Source organism: Bos indicus x Bos taurus, chromosome 24 (genome assembly GCF_003369695.1).
Source record: "Bos indicus x Bos taurus breed Angus x Brahman F1 hybrid chromosome 24, Bos_hybrid_MaternalHap_v2.0, whole genome shotgun sequence".
Classification (NCBI taxonomy): domain Eukaryota; kingdom Metazoa; phylum Chordata; class Mammalia; order Artiodactyla; family Bovidae; genus Bos; species Bos indicus x Bos taurus.
This window is the reverse complement of record NC_040099.1, coordinates 41,557,040-41,577,793: the sequence shown is the minus strand read 5'-3', so window position 1 is coordinate 41,577,793 and position 20,754 is coordinate 41,557,040. Positions and strand designations below refer to the sequence as shown.

At 43.1% G+C, this 20,754-nt stretch overlaps 1 long non-coding RNA gene across 4 annotated transcripts in view; it reads right to left on the bottom strand.

The window, feature by feature from the left end:
• Positions 1-8,336: 8,336 nt before the first annotated feature.
• Positions 8,337-20,754, bottom strand: part of LOC113882858 — a 48,700-nt gene continuing 36,282 nt past the window's right edge. Inside the window, exons 3-5 of one of the 4 annotated variants that reach the window (XR_003508455.1) lie at positions 19,652-19,788; positions 11,964-12,216; positions 11,077-11,395 (exon numbers count right to left, since the gene is read on the bottom strand). This is a non-coding gene — a long non-coding RNA (uncharacterized LOC113882858). Of the gene's footprint in view, positions 9,044-11,076; positions 11,396-11,963; positions 12,217-12,655; positions 12,682-19,651; positions 19,789-20,754 lie in introns of those variants that run through there. The other 3 variants (XR_003508456.1, XR_003508457.1, XR_003508454.1) reach the window with 3 other exon arrangements.

Below are 20,754 nucleotides of genomic sequence, written 5' to 3'. Positions count from 1 at the left end.
CTGGATTCTGTGAGGGCCTTCTCTGACCTTCTGGTCTGAATTGCTTTCCCTAAATACACCTACCTCCAATTTCATCACCATATTTACCACCAGGTTATAACCAACATAGGTGGAGACTCCTGCCCTTCTCAACTCATTCGGTTCAACAACCTACACTCTACCTGTCATGAGAGGAATTCAGTATTTGTTGACAATGAAAATCTCATACATGGTGCAGATATTTGGCCTCTCTAAAGGGGCTGTATGTCTGGTTGGATCCAGGCTTACACACACAGGTACTGGTGAGAGCGCTTTTCTAATACAAGGAACAGGAAACCTAAGTAAAGTTGATTGAACAGTACTGGGTTCATGATCTCACATGAAAAGAATTCCAGAGGTAGAGCAGTTCCAAGATTAGATTATTCAGTTACTAACGGAGTCCTTAGAAACTTGAGTGCCTTCCGTCTTTTCCTCTTCCATTTTCAGCTGGGTCTCCTATGATGGTCACAAGATGACTGCAGCAGTTCCAAGGACTGGATAGAAATGATAACATTCTGAGGGAGAAAAAGAACTCTTACCTTTTAAGGAAGAGCCCCAGATGTTCCTCCAGCAGATGTCTTTGTCTCATGGGCATTCCTGCTACGGTAGTTAATGGACAGGCTCTGGCATCAGAGCTGATTGAGGGCTTTGTAGTGGTGTGACTCTGGGCAAATTATCTCTGTGAGCTTCCATTTAAATGGTACCCTCCTCAAAGCTTTACCCTGGAAATGAGATGGGTTACAAACCGCCTATAAAAATGAAACACCTGTGAAATGCTTTTAAAAGTACTTAGTTTAAAGTAAGCATCAGCAGGGGTCTTCCATGGTAGAGCAGCATCTTTGGAGGTGATAATCCGTACAGTGTATATTTCATTGGCGTCCAGCAGTGAGCAAAGACTTAGCAAAATAGGTGTCCCAAATTTCTGTTACTTAGGAGCGAAACCAAAGAGTGAAAAGAGTAATGCTTAAAATATGAAAGTTCAGTGTTAAGAGAATGTCTAGCCTGTTAACACTTTTCCAACAATGGTACCCAAAGTAAAATGCTTTTATTTCAACATTTAACTGCTGGTAAGTGCGACACCACTTTGTTCAGCAGTCCAAAGGATTTGTTAATGGCCAGGGTGATTTTGGCTTATCCTTAACCCAAATAATTCTCAAGTGCAAATGTCAGGATTGATATCTCTCACACCCACTAACCTGAGTTCATTTCTAAAGCTACCCCACTGCACAGTCAACTTCTTCCCTGAGTCCTTAGGTTAGAATTGTGGGGGCTGTTTGAAAAATCCCTATCCTTCCTTCTACTTTCAAAGTCATGGTTTCTGAACACAGATCCACATGGACATCAGTGATTTCAAATGTTAGTGACCTAACCATGTAGGCATGATTAAAGCTGGGTTGATTACATACATGTGGATTTCATTCCAATCCCAAAGAAAGGCAATATCAAAGATTATTCAAATTACCATACAACTGTGCTCATTTCAAATGCTAGCAAGGTAATGCTCAAAATCCTTCAAGCTAGGATTCGGTAGTAGGTGAACCGAGAACTTCCAAATGTACAAGTTGGATTTAGAAAAGGCAGGGGAACCAGAGATCAAATTGCCAACATTCAGTTGGATCATAGAAAAAGCAAGAGAATTCCAGAAAAACATCTACTTCTGCTTCATCAACTATGCTAAAGCCTTTGACTATGTAGATGACAACAAACTGTGCAAAATTCTGAAAGAGATGGGAATACCAGACCACCTTACCTGTCTCCTAAGAAACCTATACGCAGGTCAAGAAGCAGCAGTTAGAACTAGACATGGAACCATGGACTGGTTCAAAATTGGGAAAGGAGTACATCAAGGCTGTATATTGTCACCCTGCTCATCTAATTTATATGCAGAGTACATCATGCAAAACACTAGACTAGATGAATCACAAGCTGGAATCAAGAATCAGCAACCTCAGATATGCAGATGATACCACCCTTATGGCAGAAAATGAAGAGGAACCAAAGATCCTCTTGATGAAGGTGAAAGAGGAAAGTGAAAAAGCTAGCTTAAAACTCAACATTCAAAAAACTATGATCATGGCGTCTGGTCCCATCACTTCATGGCAAATACATGGGGAAAAAGTGGAAACAGTGACATATTTTATTTTCTTAGGCTCCAAAATCACTGTGAACGGTGACTGCAGCCATGAAATTAAAAGACACTCACTCCTTGGAAGAAAAGCTATGACAAACCTAGATAGCATATTAAAAAGCAGAGACATTACTTTACCAGCAAAGGTCCATATAGTCAAAGCTATGGTTTTTGCAGTAGTCATGTATGGATGTGAGAGTAGGACCGTAAAGAAAGCTGAGCACCAAATTATTTATACTGTTGAACTGTGGTGTTGGGAGACGACTCTTGAGAGTCTAAACAACTGAACAACAACATACATGTAATGGACATTATGGCTGCCTGGATAGCATATATTCCACTATTCTAAGTTAGTGCTATTGCCATAAGCAGAGAGAAGTTGGCCCTAACAATATTGGTCAACCCTTTAAGAATACATGTGTTTTGGGGTGGGAGATGGGGCACTGGGAGTCAGGAGAGCTAGAATAAAGTTGAGAGGAAATGACCAACTGTGAGAACTTTGGCTCTGCCAGTCCTATGCTTTCTTCTCCAATTGAAGCATCACAAACAGGAAACATTAAGGATGTGGAATAATGGAAATCATGAGCTTTGTCATCAGAGGGACCTGGATTTGCATTTTGACATCATCACATACTAGATTCTGTGAAGCTATGGTCCTCCGTTTCTGAAAGTATAATGGGAACATTAAACTGTTCAGTTTATGGAAAATGATGAAGGTGACTCCTGGCACAGAGTTCCTTTCAGTACCTAAGAGGGGGTCTGCTCCATCTGTGGGACGCTTTAGTCAGGAGTTCTAAATTGTGACGGTCTCCTCGGTCACGGCCTACTTATTAAGGCAGCCTTGAGCAGATCACTGTGTACCTTGCCTCTAACATTGCCGACTGGCCTGCCTCGCCTGGCTTTCTAATGTGTAATGGGAAATGCAGGCCCAGTCCTGCTTAAAGGGAAGAAATGTGGCTGAGAGCCAGTTGTTATAAAATCAAAATTCAAAGGAAGGGAAAAAAAGGGATAAGGTTACTGCTGGTGAGTAAGAGAGAGTTGTAGGAGGTGGGCGGGAGTGGGGGAGTTCTTCAAGCAGAAGATTTGAGAGTGCAAAGAAGAGTCACCAGTCACAGTGGTCCACTGAAGCACTCAGCTGTTTTGTGCTGTTTCACACGTGGGTGAGTGGGGATAAGGACAGTGAATCATCTCTTCACAGTCCTTCCAGATTCTCCTCAAATTAACCAGGGATGAGTGGACCAAACGGGAATGAAAATCAGAACAGTCAGTAACTTAGCTACATGCACTCCCCGAGTAGACTGTTAAAAAAATAATAATAATAAGCAAAACGTCATGTAAGCCATTAACATATTCAGGTGACTTCCCTACTGTGAGACTGAACCTAGTGGCTTCCACGGCTCACGTGAAATTTTCTACTCAGAATTTGATCAATTTGATCAAGTAATCAAAGTACTTAAACAACAATGAATATAATGTCTGCCTAACAGATTGGAGAAATTTTAAGACTGCTCATCACTGGTATCAGAATGTGGAGCAACAACCTATCATCCATCACGGCAGCAATGCAAATAAGATCAGCAATGTGCACTCAGTTTCTTAACATGCAGATCCTTTACCCCCCAAGTTTACGCCTGTGAATTTATTCTAAGGAAATGACTAGAAAAGTCTACAAAGTTGTATGTACCCCACAGTATTATTGGGCTTCCCGAGGTGGCACTAGTGGTAGAGAACCTGCCTGCCAATGCAGGAGACATAAGAGATGCATGTTCGATCCCTGGGTCAGGAAGATCCCCTGGAGAAGGGCATGGCAACCCACTCCAGTATTCTTGCCTGGAGAATCCCATGGACAAGGGAGTCCAGTGGGCTATGGTCCATAGGGTCACAAGAGTTGGACAGGACTGAGGCGACTTAGCACAGACACACAGTATTATTTATAATATTGAAATCCTGATTGCCATGTAAATGATCGTGATCAATAGAGAACTGATTAAACAAATTACAGTACAGCCATACAACAGCTACAGATTAAAAATTAATAAAGATCAGTATTTATCATAAAAGAAAAACACCCACAATAGAGTTTAATTTTTAAAAATTTACAGAATATTATGTATAACATGAGCACATTTTTTGTATGTGTATCGGAGAAAATGCAGAGAGGTACACATCAAAATGTTAAAAAGAGTTCTCTCTGGGTTAGAAAACTTTACACCCTTTGTACTGAATTTATTTCAATTGATATGTATTATTTTCATCACATGAAAAAGAAAACTATGTTAATTTTGAGAAACAGTCTAAGAAAAAAACAAAAGTTAAAAATGAGTACTTTAGGGAGACTTCCTGGTGTTCCAGAGGTTACGCCTGTGCTTCCACTGTAGGAGGCATGGGTTCCATCTTTGGTCAGGGTACTAAGATCCCACATGACCCAAAATAAAAGAGCAATAAGAAAAAAATGTTTTAATGAATAACTTTGTTAATAATTTTCTTTTATACTCACTTCTTTTTACTAGATGAAAACCTTCAGAGTTGCTTCCTTTAACTACTACTGATTTTTGTTCAGGTCTTTGTTTAGGGCTGGGAAGAGGGAAATGGGCTGTTTCTTAGGCTCTTTGGGGAGTTACAATTCTAGGCAAAAGAATTAGCTCTGGAATCCCTCCCACTGCTCCTTCTAGTCAAAGCTATGGTTTTTCCAATAGTCATGTATGGATGTAAGAGTTGGACTATAAAGAAGGCTGAGCACCAAAGAACTGATTGTTTTGAACTGTAATGCTGGAGAAGATTCTTGAGAGTCCCTTGGACAGCAAGGAGATCCAACTAGTCCATCCTAAAGGAAATCAGTCTTGAATATTCATTGGAAGGACTGATGCTGAAGCTGAAACTCCAATACTTTGGCCATCTGACTCATTTGAAAAGACCCTCATGCTGGGAAAGATTAAAGGTGGGAGGAGAAGGGAATAACAGAGGATGAGATGGTTGGATGGCATCACTGACTCAATGGACATGAGTTTGAGTAAACTCCAGGAGTTGGTGATGGACAGGGAAGCCTGGTGTGCTGCAGTCCACCGGGTCGCAAAGAGTCAGACACAACTGAGCAACTGAACTGACTGAGCAACTGAACTGACTGAGCAAGGGCGCTTGATCCCAGTGCTAGGCCTTCATGGTCCTGCGTGGAAGAGGGGTGCTTTTGGCAGGATTTGCAAATTGTGTGCCAACTGTGTGCATTAATGTCAAGAGAAGAAGGAGCTCTGGTTCCAGAAGGTGGAAGGACAGGAGTGGCTGTGTGAACTTCGAGACAGCCTGATCTCATAAGTCTTGGTATCAGCATTTCAGAGCAGAAGAGACTAGACAAGATCTGGTCCAATCTCTTCACTTAAAAAAATATATATATATTTTTTAATTACTGAGGTGGCCAAGCTGTTAACAACTGCCCTCTCCTTTAAGAATAAGTTATTAAATGTCACATTCTGTGAAATGGTGCTCTAGCACACTCTGTAAAGCTTAACGAAAAGACCCATTCTGTTCATCTGGGGAGTAGCACGGTAGTGCTCGGTTTCCTAACTGCAGCCCCATGTACTTCTTGTGTTTATATAGTCAAAGGTCAAAAGCTGACTAACAACAGAGAGCCCTTTCCTTTTGCATCACTTTTCAGCTTTTCAAAGAACTTAAAATAAACTACCATTTTCCATTATTTACTTAAGGGATTTGTTTGGCAGAATTTGTAGCTCTTGGGAACCCCCGTGTCATTCTCACGAAGTACACAATCTGATTCTTACTGACCTACCAGCATCTAAGGAATGTGAGGATCACTCTGCATGATGTGTGCCACCCACAACAGAATAAGATAGCTGAGCTGTCCTGTAAGGTTTGTGACTTTCCACAAATATCTGATATGTATAGAATCAGGAAACCACTCTTCCTGAGACAGAGGGAACGATAGAGATGGAGATAACAGAGAAGGAGGTGGGGAGAAAGAAAGAGAAATAGGAGAGAGTCTGTCACACCAAGGATTAATTTCCCCTGAATAAAAGAACTTTCTTTTCTAACCAGCATTTCCTCTGAGGCAAACAAAGGCACATTCTGAAAACCTACAGCAATCCTGGACTTCCAAGGGCTTACCAAAATGCCCAGATGGCATTGTGCAGAAAAGGGCTTACAATAATTTTCACATGGATTCACTCTTCTGCTAAACTCCAATTCAGGAGTTTAGGTCTGTGAGATGCCAGACCTTACAGCACATACAGGACTTCAGTCCTTGCTAGTGAACCTCGCTAGATTCTAGAACTTGAGTTCTAAATTGTACTTGCCCAATGACTGTGCTACAAAGTTCAACCTGATGGTAATAACAAGTGCAGATTTCACCAGATACCATCTCTGTTAGTCCACATTGTTTAGTCGCTAAGTCTGACTCTTTTGTGACCCCATGGACTATAGCCTACTAGGCTCCTCTGTCCATGGGATTTCCCAGGCAAGAATACTGGAGTGGATTGCCATTTCCTTCTCCAGTACACACTGTAGGTTTTCTCAGAATAGCATTTTGAAAGGTATTGAAAAATGAAGTCACCAGAGCTAATGTGGGGATTGCCCGGTTGACATTCTTTCAACCAAGTATTTGTTCAGATTGCAACAATAGTAAACTTCCTCTTTTCGTGACTACTTTCAAAATTGGCATAATATTTTGTTAAATGTGTAACCCAGGTGAAAAAAGTTCTAAGAGGAACAGACTTTTTTATTCACTGAACCAGTCCTCAATCCATTCAGTGTTTGCCAAGTTCCTTTCATGAATCAGGGAAGGGAGCGCAGGTGCTGACAATATCAGACTAAGGACACAGTCCTGCCTTCAGGGAGCTCACATTCCAGCTACTAGCACACGCCTGGGTTCTTAGGTGTATATGTCCACAGAAGGGAATGGAATGTACAATCTCAGACTCTCCTATTATTAATACATGGTCAATTCTCTTTGAAATCTAGTGTTCTTTGCTGTAATGTAATTTTGCAACTTATCCTGCTGTTTCGGGAATAATACATATGCAAAATAACAAACATTATTGAGCACCTGTTATAACCAGATGGTAAGGGTCCACCATGATGGACATAAAGACTTATAGGAGGAGACTCAAGTATCCACCTTCCTTGTATTCATGGCCTTAAGTAATCGCCTCCTGTAAGTGTAGACTTGCCCTAACCAATAGACTATGACAACGGTGATGGATGTCACATCTATAGCTAGGTTAGGAAAGACTATGACTTCTTCCCCTGTTGTATTCTTGGCTTCCATGCTTTGGTGATGCAAACTGTATGGTGATGCCATACTGTAGAGGCCCACCTGGCAAGACCCTGAGGGTGGCTTCCAGCCAACTGCCATCTTGGAACTGAGGCCCTCCGTTTCCCAGTCCCTGAGGAACTTGATGCTGCCAACAACCCTGTGAATCTGGAAGCAGATCCTTCCCCAGTCAAGCCCTCAGGTGAGGTTCCAACTTGGCCAGCATCTTGACTTCAGCTTCTAAGAGACTGAGAAAGAGGGCCCTGGCTGACTGTGCCCAGATTCCTGACTCACAGAAACTGTGACATAATGTATGTAACTTGTTATAAGCAGGTAAGTTTTAGTAGAGTAATGTGTAATGTGGAAATTACCCCTGTTCTCAAGAGGTTGCAAGGACAGACAGAGTCAGACAGAACACGGACTACAGCACAACGTGAAAAGAAGTGCCACCTTCAATGACTTGGTAGGGGTTTAAATGAAGGACTCAGTTCCCTGGTTCTGGTATTGTAATTCTTGTCTCAAGCTCACTTGATTTCTGTCATAGATTTTCCATCTGGCAAAGCTTTTGAGCAACCCCATCACTTTAGTGCTTGCCCTGTACCCCACCTGAAACGAAGAATAATAGTACACATTGGAATTGCCCTGCTTCATGATGTGTTACTTGGGGGTAGGGGGAGAATTTTATACTTCAGTTCAGTTCAGTTCAGTTCAGTCGCTCAGTCGTGTCCGACTCTTCGCAACCCCATGAATCGCAGCACGCCAGGCCTCCCTGTCCGTCAGCGACTCCCAGAGTTTACTCAGACTCACGTCCATTGAGTCAGTGATGCCATCCAGCCATCTCATCCTCTGTCGTCCCCTTCTCCTCCTGCCCCCAATCCCTCCCAGCATCACAGTCTTTTCCAATGAGTCAACTCTTCGCATGAGGTGGCCAAAGTACTGGAGTTTCAGCTTTAGCATCATTCCCTCCAAAGAAACCCCAGGGCTGATCTCCTAGTTCCTGCCATTTTGTATGAGGAGAGGGCTCACAAAATGTGAATGATGAACTACAGCCTCACAGTAAAAGAGCTAAAAGGACACGGAAAGCCTCTGAGTTTTTTGAAAGACCTGGGGGCATGGAATGGAGATGGAGGGACAAGGGGCTGCCAATGCAGGCTCATCCAGGGCTCTCATGACAACCCGTAAAACAAAGCCACCTTGGAAGTCTTCCACAGGTCATACTGAGTGTGACGCTGCATGCTTCCTCCAGAGGCTTTCCAGAATCACTGGCCATAGCGGATGCTGCCTGTGTTCCGCTCACATCCCCGGGGTACTCACCATCACGGTATATTTTAGAACAACCTTACTGCAAGCACCCACAACTCTCCCTGCGAGGGCTTCAGCCAGAAGTGCAGGGCCACCCTCAGCCCTGGGCCACCTGACCAGAAGGAAGGACCCTGAAGCTCTGCACTGTCCCTCGGTGAGAGGACTCCGAGTTGTGTTCTGTGCTCTCATCCACAGCTCCTCAGCAGCACTGAGCTCCAGGCACACCATGGGTAATCCATCCAACCACACTCCTTGGGTCACTCCCCCTCAAATCAACTACTTGGACTCAAATTTTCATCTCGAAGTTGACTTCTGTGGAAACCCAACTGAAGACCCTAGTGAATAAACAAAGACCAGAGACTAAAGTCAGAGTCTGGCTGCATTGGTCTCGCTAAAGCTGTCTTGCTCAAGCACCTTAAGGACTAGACATAACCTGGTGAAGAGGGATCTGGTGAAGAATGCTGGGGCGGCTGGTGGGTTCAGGACTTCTAAACTGACTTGCTCCCTGGGGTGGGATGAACGTGGGGGTTCAGATCCAGCTGCTGGAATGGAGAGAAAATCGGGCTCCAGGGCCGTCGCCAAAGGCAGTGGCCACGAGACAGCAGTTATGTAAGCAGTAGGCTACAGAGACTGGCCTGCAGGAGGGCAGCACCCCAGCGGGAAAGCTCCATGGTGTGAGTCTGGGTGGTCTCTGGACCTTCAGGCAGCCGCTGTGGTCCCCACCAGGGTCAGGGGGACTGGACTCGGGCACTGAGTCAGGGTGAGAGCCAGGGGCTTCCCTCTCCGAGGAGGAGCTGCTGGAACAAAGGAACCGGGTCCTAGGGGGCCTCTGGAGCTGACCAGGATCTGACACTGAACTCAGGCTACAGAACAAGCAGAAGCCCTGGGGCCCTGGGGCCACAGCTCTCTGGTTTGGATCCAGGTCCCACCTTCCCAGAAGGTGGCTTGTTTGGCCTTTCTGAGCTCAGTTCCCTCATTGGCAGCATGAAGGCTGTGGAAAGGTTTTAGCAACGAAATGTAAAGTGGGGGCAGGAGGTGAGTGTGTCCCTTCTCTGCTTGTAACTGGGGGCAGCCGAGCGCGGCCACGCTGCCCCTGGAAACAGAACTCGCTCTGAACCGAGAAGGAAGGTAAGAGTGATCTCAGAAACACCCATGGTCAAGGAACTCATCCCGTCCTTTCTTGATCACGCTGCTTCCTGTACCAGCCTACCGTCTCTGCTGAAGTGATGCCTCCCAGGTAGAGCAGGGAGGAGGCAGCGGGGCTGAAGTCACAACTCTTCCCAGGTGTGCCTGTGTGCGCATGCACCAGGCAGGCCGACTGGGAGCGGCCGTGGGGAAGGAGACCTGCAGAGTGTCAGGGTGCCAGCTTGTGGGTCCCTAATGGAAGCCCCGCGTGAAGGCAGGGTAATGACAGCGAGGTCGCCTGAGGAAAAAAATAAACTGGGCTCTCCTTCCATCACTGGCATCTCTGATTGACCCCAGAGACTGGCTGAGGTCAAGGCTGGTGACAAGGACCGGGTTGATCCAGCAATGGGGAGAGGAAGAGCTCAACCAGATTTCAGCGCTGAGACAGTACATCTGCCAAGACCCATGATGGGGGGGCCACAGACACAGTGCTGAACTCTGGGTAAGGCCCAGGTACCAACTGATCAAGGCGGACTGCAGTGGTGCCCAGAGTGGATGTTGGTACCTGCTAGTTATCAGCCCTGTGTCTATCTGTCTATCTGTCAAAGGGTTCCAGTGAGCACATGTTTGTGCCCCAGGTAACCATTAATATATAGGACGGGTGAAATGTTCCATTTTCAAGACATATTTATCAAGCTAAATTTGTATTAAGCCTCTTAGACAGGAGAGGAGATTTCAAAAACCAGAGGAATCTTCTGAGAAATGTAGCTGCTTAATCACAACACTTATGACGCTTGTTTCAAATACCCTTAAACTGACCTAGAAATCTAGAGAGGAAAAGTTCAATCTACAGTACATCTTTGCCTTATCTTAGAGTTGACAGATGATTTTCCAAAATGATTTGGATGTCCCAATAAATTTTTAGAATATTGACAAATAAGTTGCTAACACCTATAAGTCAACACAGAGCCTGGTTTCCTTCAGCAAAACTGGGAGATTTCGGTCACCTGGAGAAGCCCCACTTCTGCCTCAAGCAAGGTCCCAAGAGAGGTGGTTATGTTCTCGCTCTGACCTCTTGACCTCCCGAATCCTCCCAGGTCTTGAAGAGCAAAAGCTGAAAACAAGGGTCCCTTCCACTGCTGCAACTGGCTCCAGCTGTAATCACCCAAACCAGGACTGAAAGGTCCCCAGTGACACAGTGGGAGTACAGATATTTATTTTTAAATAAATTACTTTTTGCTGGTTTAATCAAAAAGCTTTTATAAAGTTTAGACCACATGTAATACATTAATCTCTAGAGGATTTGGCAAAGATTTATGTTTTCAATTTGTAGTTTTTTAAAAAATGTGGGCGCAGATTTGCTTAGATTAACACTGATTCTCAGAGCCCCCAAGTTCAGCACAAAGGACAAGGTTAGGTACAACAAGTGACACTGGTGAAGGCTCCCAGGTGGCGCAATGGTAAAGAAACTGCCTGCCAATGCAGGAGATGCAGGTTCCGTCTCTCAGTCCTCAGGAAGATCCCCTGGAGGGGGAAATGACAAGCCACGCCAGCATTCTTGCCTGAAAAATCCAATGGACAGAGGATGGTGGGTTACAGTCCTTCCTTAGGGGCACAAAGAGTCAGACACAACTGAGTGACTGAGCATGCCATGCTCACACATACTGGTGAGGAGCCTGAGACAGACTGAGCAGATATCTCTGATAGAAAGCTGACATGTCCCTGTCGCCTAACCGCTGGAAGTTTAAGCCATTCTGCTGTGAAAGCAAACACATTTTGGCGTCTAAACTCCGCCAAAATGTTTGCACCTTGGTTTTCTAGTTCCAGCTTCACAAAGAATAAATAGCAGAGTTCAGTGCCGCCTTCAGTAGACAATCTCCCCTGTGTACCACAGCCAGAGGCCAAGTCTTCACCCAAAGGTGCTGGTGGCCAGGCGCTTCCCAACATGACCCCCAAGCCACTGGCAGCAGAGATGGGAGGAAACCCCTTGGAAATTCTGCTGAGAAAATACTCCCTTTCATCCTAACACACATGTTCCTCCTGCTGGGAGAGGCTGTGTGCTTTGGATTATGTTTAAAAAATGTTTAGAGGCAGTCTTTTGCGGGGGCAGGGAGACATTTTCAAACCAACCTGACCAATCCCATGTGCAATCTGAGTTTTTCTTCAAAAGGCTTTCGATGTCTTCTCTCAATATAATTTTCTTTGGGCTGAAGGCTGTTTTTCCTCCAATGCTGTGGTGTCTAGTCCAGAAACTACTAGTATCTTCTGGATCATCACAGTGGACACTCTGGGGGTGACATAATCTGGGTCCATGCTGGGCCTGCAGTAACGTTTGATTCACATCATGACTGCAAGTAGAAATTGAGCCTGCCTGGGCGCATATCTAGAGAAGACAAAAACTCTAATTCAAAAAGTTATATGCACCTCAGTGTTCACAGCAGCACTGTTTACAATAGCCAAGACATGCAAGCACCCTAAATGTCCATCAACAGAGGAATAGATAAAAAAGATGTGGTACATATATGCAGTGCAATATTACTCAGCTATAGAAAAAGAATGAAATAATGCCATTTGCAGCAATATGGATGGACCGAGAGATTATCATAACAAATGAAAAAAGTCAGACAGAGAAAAACAAATATATGTGAAATCTAAAAAAATGATACAAATGAACTTATCTACAAAACAGAAACAGACTCAAAGACATAGAATACAAATTTATGGTTACCAAGTGGGGAAGGTGGGGAGAGGGATAAATTAGGAGTTTTGGATTAACAGATACACAGTACTATACATAAAACAGATAAACAATAAGGACCTACTGTAGAGCACAGGGAACTATAATAACCTATAATAGAAAAGAATATGAAAAAAGAATATATACATGTATGTATGTATAACTGAATCACTTTGCTGTATACCTGAAACATTGTAAATCAGCTATACTTCAATACAAAAAAATTTTAATTAAAATTAAAAAAAAAAAGAAATTGAGGATGCAGCCGTGCTCCATTCCCATTGCTTAGGTATACTCCCCCCACCCCCCGACCCGAGGGCCCCACAGATCCTGTTTATGAAACCTCTGGTCAGGTGGTCAGCTCTGTAACAAGCAGGAATGAGAGTCTGAGCTCATTACTTTCATCATTCGCAATATACTTTATAAGCATTTTTAATAAAAGCAACATAATATTCAAATAAAATTCAAGTCCACTTTGTTCCCCTCCTCCTTTGCCTTCTTCCACTTTTCTCCACAGAGACAACCCCCAGGAATACCCTCCAGAACACAGCTCTGTTTATTGTGCGTATATGTACACATCATCATATATAGTGTTTTTAAAATTTTTTTAATCATTTGTATCGTACTGTTTAAATTCTCTGCAACCTGTTTTTTTTTTTTTTTAATTCTGAGTGCTATGTTTTAGTGACCTATGTTAATAAGATTAACATATAGAGACCTAATTTGCTTTTAAACTGCTATTTTAATGTTCTTGGACCTACAAACTTTGTCTCACACAGATTTGCAAGTTTCTCTAGAGGAGATCTAGATCACAAGGAATGTAAATTTTCAGCTTTACTGGATACTGGTAATTTGATACCAAAACAATTGTATTCATTTTCACTCCCATTAGTAGAAATCCAAGTTCCTATTTCGATGTCGTTTCAAACATCTCATCTTGTCCAGTTCAACATCTTGTAAACAGTCAGAGGAATATCATGTGACATCTAATTCAATTCATGTTTCTCTAAGTACAGTGAAGAGGAGAACATTTTGTGAATTTTGGTGATTTTGTTTGCCTTTTCTCTTTCCTGTTCATAATTTTTTGTCCATTAAAAAAAATGGGGGTTTCGTTTTGTTGCTTTTTATTTCCTTGTTCTTAAATACTTTGCAATACATGTTAACAAATATCTTCTCTGAGTTCATGGCTTGTTTTTTCTTTTTAATGAAAATTTCAAGCTAAACTTTAATTTTGGCATCATTTAAAAATTACAAGCAAACTTCTAAGTTTTTTCCTTTATGATTCATGCTCTTTGGAGCCTAAGAAATTCTGCTTAACTCGAAGTCATGAAGATAATCTGCACATTTCCTTCTAATAGTATATAAGTTGTGCTTCACATATAGTGTTCAGTAAGGTTCTAATTGAATATATTAATATTTACAAATAACTTACTTTAAAAAAAATTTTTATTTACATGTTTGGCTCTGCCAGTTCTTAGTTGCAGCATAAAGATCTAGTTCCCTGACCAAGGATGGAATGCAGGCCTCCTGTACTGGGAACTTGAAGTTGTTAGCCACTGGACCACCAGGGAAGTCTATACAAATAACTTTCTCGAAATTCTACTGCCCCAAGAGTCACCACTGATGTTCTCAACATCGCTTGTCCGCAGTCCCCTCTCCCCCAACCCCATTTTGATCCTGCAGCTATCACACAAGGAGGGGACTATACTAGCATTCAGGCAAGCTTAAATAATTAATACTAGAACATCATTCCTCATCAGGAAAATGCACATCAAAGCCATAAGGAGATGTCGCCTCACACCTGTCAGAATGGCCATCAAAAAGACCACAAATAACAAATGTTGGTAAGAATGTGGAGAAAAGATAATCCTTTCACATTGTTGATGGAAATGTAAACCAGAATAGCTACTGTGGAAAAGAGTGTGGAGGTTTCTCAAAAACCTAAAAATAGAAGTACCATATGACCCAGCAATTCCACATCTGGGTATAAAGCTGAAAAAACCAAACACTAATTCAAAAAGATACATAGACTCCAATGTTCATAACAGCATTATTTACAGTTGCTATGATATGGAAAAAACCCATGTGTCCATCAACAGAGGAATGGATAAAGCAGATGCCTCGTGCATGCTAAGCATGTGCTCTACCACTGAGCTACAACCGCTCAAAGACATATGCTATATGATATCATTTATATGTAGAATCTGAAAAATATAATAAACTAGCGAATATAACAAAACAGAAGCAGGCCTACAGACAGAGAGCAAACTAGTGGTTACCAGTGGGTATGAGGGGGAGGGGGAATATTGCGCTGGGGGAGTGGGAGACAAAAACTATCAGATGTAACATGGGCTCAAAATTTCGTAATTACTGTAAATGGAAGATTCCCCTTTAAAACTATATACAAATATTTTTTAAAGAATTAATACTAGATATGGACACAATTTATAGAATTTGAAGTATCAAGCTACAGGATTTTCAAGTTAGAGAACATCATGTGATTGTCTCATTTCCTTATGCAGTCAGATCAGATCAGTCGCTCAGTCGTGTCCGACTCTTTGCAACCCCATGAATCGCAACACGCCAGGCCTCCCTGTCCATCACCAACTCCCAGAGTTCACTCAGACTCACGTCCATCGAGTCAGTGATGCCATCCAGCCATCTCATCCTCTGTCATCCCCTTCTCCTCCTGCCCCCAATCCCCCCCAGCATCATAGTCTTTTCCAATGAGTCAACTCTTCGCATGAGGTGGCCAAAGTACTGGAGTTTCAGCTTTAGCATCATTCCTTCCAAAGAAATCCCAGGGCTGATCTCCTTCAGAATGGACTGGTTGGATCTCCTTGCAGTCCAAGGGACTCTCAAGAGTCTTCTCCAACACCACAGTTCAAAAGCATCAATTCTTCGGCGCTCAGCCTTCTTCACAGTCCAACTCTCACGTCCATACATGACCACAGGAAAAACCATAGCCTTGACTAGACGAACCTTTGTTGGCAAGAAATTAGTAATGACCAGATACGTTTGCAGAAATCCATGCTTTGTGTATTGTAAAAGGTCTGCATGAATGCTTGCTCTCCTCCCACATACTAATAAACATGATCTGTGTATGGTTTTGATCATTTTTAAATTTAAAAATCAAATGTAATTTTAATGTACCCACAGAGAAATTTACATATGAGTTTCATAAAGAACAGCAAGTGTGAACACACTGAAGGGTGATATTCGTGTATGTAGAGGACAGATATGACGGCCTGTTTCTTGGTGGTGATGAAATTTGATAAATGACTTCTTTCCATAGAATCTCCAAAATAGAGTGATTGCAGGTCCTCACATTCCGTCAAATTAGTTAGAGCTTTTCTAGGACTTGGCTCTGTTTCTCTTTATGTACTTCTGTGGCAAAATTAAGATAAATTATTTGTTAGAGGCAATATCAACAGTCTTAATTTGAAAACATTCAGCAAGATGAACCTAGTGTGCTGGAGGTGACACTGGGAAAATGTGTGCCTGGGTTTCGAAAGCTGGCAGTTCTTCCCAAGCCGTGGAGGACTGTCTGTTCCTCCTAAATAAATAAGTAAGAAGAATGAGAAAGGAGAAGCCTGTGAGGAGCTAGGTTTCCCCAAGAACAGACAGTCCTCCACGGCTTGGGAAGAACTGCCAGCTTTCGAAACCCAGGCACACATTTTCCCAGTGTCACCTCCAGCACACTAGGTTCATCTTGCTGAATGTTTTCAAATTAAGACTGTTGATATTGCCTCTAACAAATAATTTATCTTAATTTTGCCACAGAAGTACATAAAGAGAAACAGAGCCAAGTCCTAGAAAAGCTCTAACTAATTTGACGGAATGTGAGGACCTGCAATCACTCTATTTTGGAGATTCTATGGAAAGAAGTCATTTATCAAATTTCATCACCACCAAGAAACAGGCCGTCATATCTGTCCTCTACATACACGAATATCACCCTTCAGTGTGTTCACACTTGCTGTTCTTTATGAAACTCATATGTAAATTTCTCCGTGGGTACATTAAAATTACATTTGATTTTTAAATTTAAAAATGATCAAAACCATACACAGATCATGTTTATTAGTATGTGGGAGGAGAGCAAGCATTCATGCAGACCTTTTACAATACACAAAGCATGGATTTCTGCAAACGTATCTGGTCATTACTAATTTCTGTGCTACAATGGTTTGAAAACATTTTACATGATTAGAATATTCAGGGTAGAGTTCAGATAAAAATAGCAGATTTGTATGAGATTTGGAAGAGCTGCCTAAGGATTAAGTCCTCCAATGAATACAGCCATGGAGCAAAATTCAGAATGAAGCCAGGCTACATGACTGCATCACTGGTCCACTCCCTCAGGTCTGGAAAGCTCTTTCCTTGAGGACACTGCTAAGGAGAAAAAAGAAGAAATCGCCTCTATGTGTGTTTCTGAGATGACTTCAAGGGGGTTTTTTTTAGCAGGCAAAAAATTTCCAGTCTGCTTTCTTTCTTTTTTACATTTCATCTGAAAGACAGTGTGGTTTTCCACCAGCTTGGCGCTGTCACTACAGTCATTTTACCTGACCTCTTTTTTTCAGCAGGCGTAAGGCAAGGCTGAGCTCATACTTTCATGAAAGCCACTCTGCCGTCTAAGCAGAACGCACGCTGTTAGAAGAGCACGCAAATTGTAATTAAACAAAAATCCAGCAGCCAGCAGTTTCTTTTGACCACAGCGGTTTTTTCCTCCTGCGTGTTCTGCTGAAACAGCAGCGCTGCTGTGCATGGCCAGGCATGGGCTTTCTGCTCGGCTCTGCTGTTCCTCTGATGAGAACTGTGCATGTGAGGACGTTTTATTTCGTGCGTGCTAAGAGTTGCATGCAGCTGGATTTCAAGTATCTAAAGACGTGGGCCCCTCCCTCCTCGTCTCTTCTCACTATAGGGTCCAACCCAGGGCTGTCATGGGTGCTCAATTATCGTCTTCTAAGTGAACATGTGATTGCATAAATAAGTGACTGCACAGGTCACTGCTTTCTACATAAAACAGTGTAAAGTAGGTGGGATCCGGGTCAATTACAGAGCAGGATCTGTGTGGTACAGAAATGAAAAGATGAGCACAGGACTCCAACAAGAGGAGGCAGGAGCTGGTGTCCACCAGTTCTTTAGTGATGGTGGTTTAGATCTATGTAGACATAGGCCATAGGGTATACATGTGTGTGCATGCACAGATAGTATGTGTTATCTGTGCAATTATACACACAGCCGTGTATTATTTCTACATTTCAAAGTGCTGTATATTATGTATACATATAGAACATACGGATAAGTGTATACGTATTATGGGTATATGTTTATATGTGTATAGATGTATATGAATATATATATATATTTATGGCTTCCCTGGTAGCTCAGCTGGTAAAGAATCCACCTGCAATTCAAGAGACCCCAGTTTGATTCCTGGGTTGGGAAGATCCCCTGGAGAAGGGATAGGTTACCCTCTCCAGTATTCTTGAGCTTCCCTGGTGCCTCAGACAGTAAAGAATCCACCTGCAATGCAGGAGATCTGGGTTTGATCCCTGGGTGGGGAAGATCCCCAGAGGAGGGCATGGCAACCCACTCCAGTATTCTTGCCTGGAGAATCCCATGGACAGAGGAGCCTAGCAAGTGGTCTACAGGGTTACAAAGAGTAGGACACAACTGAGCGGCTAAGCACACGCACGCGCACACACACACACATACAAACATATATTACAGAAAATTTGCACAAGAGTTCCTCTTTTTTTAATCTTTTGGCTACACCAGGCAGGATCTTAGTCCCCCGACCAGGGACGGACCCTGGGCTGCCTGCACTGGAAACATGGAGACCCAACCACTGGACTGGACTGCCAGGGAAGTCCTCCGAGTCCCTCTTGACAACCATCTTTGTTTAGAAAAATACCTTGATTATACAATTGTGGGCTGGAAGTCATAGCTAAACCACTGTGAATCTAAACATCCAGAGGAATTTGGGAGTCAAGAGAGCAGACGGGAAGCAGATTAAAGAGAGGTGGATTCCACCAGGGCTTTCTTGGGACGGTTGTCTTGGGGGAACGCAAAGAAAAGTGGCTAATTTCATGTCTGGGTTGGTCCAAGCAGAGAAAAGATCAGATAGTGGACTGGCCCCCAAAAGAGATGTGAGCACAGCCAGAGCAGGCTTTTGTAACTGAGGGTGAACATGAACACCAGTCTATAAAATCTCAAGAATTAATAAGTGAATCTGGGAAATCATGAGAACTCTCACTGACTTGGGAAGAAGGTCAAGCAAATTTTCATTAAATCTTAGAAGTTGCCGGCATGTCAACTTAAGTCTCTGGGTTCTTGAGACTTGGGAAACCCTAGCTTCATTCCAACAAGTCAGCTCGTGAGGGACCTTCCTGAGGCCCAGAGTGACAAAAGAAGACAAAAGCATGAAGACAGACAAACACACTAAGCCCACAGCCTCTCCAGGGGTTAACAAAAGATTTTGAATTGGTAAGACCTACTTAATGGCTCCAGCCCTGAGCTGGTGCCAAACCTGAGCAGGTACAGACCTCCACACAGAATGTCCCTGACGCACACCTGTACCCACAGACCTCACCTGAGCAGCGAGGTGGGGATGGGGCTTAAGGGGCAACCTGGGGAAGTATGGCAGCTTAGTTAGAATGGTCACGCCCGGTGGTAGAGTCTTGTTACCTTCCCTCAGGGCTCTGTTGGTGCATACAGTAAACCTGCGAGGTAATTCTATACTTGCAGACATAGATGGGCACTGCTCCTCTGTGACAAACCAGAGCACCGAGGCTTCGGCTTGCTCAGCGCCAGCAGAACAGGATTCTGGGGAAGGAATTACGGTTTCCCGTGTTGTGCTTGGTTCACTGGATACCATTGTCCTTCTCCACAAAGGGTGTATTGTGAAATGTTCACAACAGCACTTTTAGGAAGAGTTCAATGTCTATCTCTATCTTGGTGAGAATGTGGGTGAATCTCCACAACGGACAGCAGAGCCCCCCGGCAGAGGGAGAGGGGAGTTTACACTCGCTGTGTTCCTAGCGGAGCCCAAGACCAGGCTCTTCCCCGACATCACCTGTGCTTTCTGAGAGAGACGGCGGCAGTGACTAGCTTCCTACAACGTGACAAGACGGGCACCCAGGGTAGGGGTTTATCCAAAGGCATCCTCCGGTCCACTTAAGATTTCGGCTCTTCATTCTTTCAGAAGTATACCTCAAAAGAAATAGAACATAAACAAATACCGAACTCTGGTCAGTGATACAGATGTTGGAGTATTTAGTTGTGGAATGTTCTTATGCCCAAAGCTTGTTTTTTTTTTTTTCATTAAAAAAAAATTGATGCGTAGTTGCTGTACAACATTATATGTTACAGGTGTATGATAGAGTGATTCACAATTTTAAAAGTTATACTCCATCCATAGTTATTATAGAATATTGGCTATATTAACTGTGTTGTACAATATATTCTTTTTTTTTTAATTTTATTTTTAAACTTTACAAATTGTATTAGTTTTGCCAAATATCAAAATGAATCTGCCACAGGTATACATGTGTTCCCCATCCTGAACCCTCCTCCCTCCTCCCTCCCCATACCATCCCTCTGGGTCGTCCCAGTGCACTAGCCCCAAGCATCCAGTATCGTGCATCGAACCTGGACTGGCAACTCGTTTCATACATGATATTATACATGTTTCAATGCCATTCTCCCAAATCTTCCCACCCTCTCCCTCTGCAACAGAGTCGATAAGACTGTTCTATACATCAGTGTCTCTTTTGCTGTCTCGTACACAGGGTTATTGTTAGCATCTTTCTAAATTCCATATATATGTGTTAGTATACTGTATTGGTGTTTTTCTTTCTGGCTTACTTCACTCTGTATAATAGGCTCCAGTTTCATCCACCTCATTAGAACTGATTCAAATGTATTCTTTTTAATGGCTGAGTAATACTCCATTGTGTATACGTACCACAGCTTTCTTATCCATTCATCTGCTGATGGACATCTAGTTGCTTCCATGTCCTGGCTATTATAAACAGTGCTGCGATGAGCATTGGGGTACACATGTCTCTTTCCCTTCTGGTTTCCTCAGTGTGTATGCCCAGCAGTGGGATTGCTGGATCATAAGGCAGTTCTATTTCCAGTTTTTTAAGCAATCTCCACACTGTTCTCCATAGTGGC